A 1,764-nucleotide genomic window follows, 5' to 3' on the forward strand; every position below is an offset into this window, starting at 1 on the left:
ATTCAATTTCATGCAAAAATAATGGATTTCTTTTTATTACATCTAATATATATAATTTTATAATTTATATAAATAAATTTAATGGCTTGATGAAATAAAAAAGATCAATGCTTTTTTGAAAAAAGGAATTTTTTTTTGCAAAAAAAAGCATTCGACCTTCTGTACAAAATACATAATTATTGTTTGGTTTATTTTGGAATATATATATATATATATATTTTATAACGTATATATGTATACAAATCTATAATCTTGTAATTAATATTATATAACCAATATTGATGATGATATTGATGATGATGATGATGATGATGATGATGATGATGATGATGATTATAATGTAATATATGTTAGTAATTATTTCAATTATGTATTTCATCAGGACGGAAACATTGCTTAAAGTATACCACGAATTTGCTTATTATCTTGCTAGTCTTCAAACCTTAAGTTTTAGTACGACGAAAGGGCAACGAACAAAATTGAAACAGAAAGATAAATCGGACTTCAAAGTATCTTTTCAACTCGCGGAAAGCAGCGCAAATACGATGAGCATGATAGGAGTGAAGGAGAAAATGGTAAATTGGCGCTGAGATAGAAGTAGTATTAATTTCTCCGAAGCATGGAGATTCTGCCACATCTATTTCTGTCTACTCCAAAATCTTATTCTTTTCTTTGTCCACTTCATAACGTCTGCAATAACGCAGCCAGTTTTACTAGACTCGAGAGAGGCGAAACTGTTTTTTATTAAAACTCTAAACATTCACAGAGAAAGTAAATTCTCGATTGTCAAGGAATTAAAAATATACAAATACTGAATTAAGTAGTATGACAATTAAATATGCAAACAAATCTTTCTCAATTAACATGGAAAGTTAATTAATTAGAAAATACGATAAAATATAATTAATCTCTCATTGTAAATATATAAATACATTTTGTTCCGATAACATATAAATAATGTTTTAATACTTCCGCGGATACTTTTTATATAGAAGTTATGCATTTCACGTATTATCTCCGTATTCAGATTCATTATTAGATATCAACGTTTTGTGAATATTGCAATTCACTTCATCAGGACAAGGCAGCCTGATATGTTTTAATCGTTTATTTAACAAAAATCTTTTTAACTGGAAATATTAAATAATATTTGCAAAAATCGATAAATTATTTGGTATTCCAAATCTTTCATTTATTTAATTTTCATTTATTTAATTGTCAAGATAATCTTAAATATATAAATTTATCATTTATCTATTAATTCTATAGGTTTTATTACTAAACAATTAATGATTATAGTAGTACAATTTAATATACTCTAAGAAAAAGACATATAAAAACAATTCAAATATCAACGACCAAATATACGAGCAATACAAGATATTTTATTAAAATCTTAAAATTAATTTAACATGCCATTAAAAAGAATATAACAATAAACGTCTCACAGAATCTTCCTCAATATACAATAATAAAATAAACTTATCTATATTTTGCTTAACAATATTGCAAATTGAGAATAATTTTTCCGTGTCAACTGATGTTTATTAATGGTGAACCGTCTATTGTTATATTCTTTTTAATGATATGTTAAATTAATTTTAAGATTTTAATAAAACATCTTGTATTGCTCATATATTTAACCGTTTATATTTGAAATGTTTTGCTGTGCAAACTTTGAGCGTTATTTATTTATATCATTGTATTATTATTACAAAAAAGACATATATATATATATATATATATATATATATATATTATTTC

General features: G+C 24.1%; 1 protein-coding gene across 2 annotated transcripts in view; it reads left to right on the plus strand.

Moving 5' to 3' along the window:
- LOC105624349 (complexin) overlaps nucleotides 1-1,764 on the plus strand; it is a 98,624-nt gene that overhangs the window by 86,207 nt on the left and 10,653 nt on the right. The window lies entirely within an intron of this gene.

Source organism: Atta cephalotes (assembly GCF_000143395.1).
Source record: "Atta cephalotes unplaced genomic scaffold scaffold00076, whole genome shotgun sequence".
Taxonomy (NCBI): Eukaryota; Metazoa; Arthropoda; class Insecta; order Hymenoptera; family Formicidae; genus Atta; species Atta cephalotes.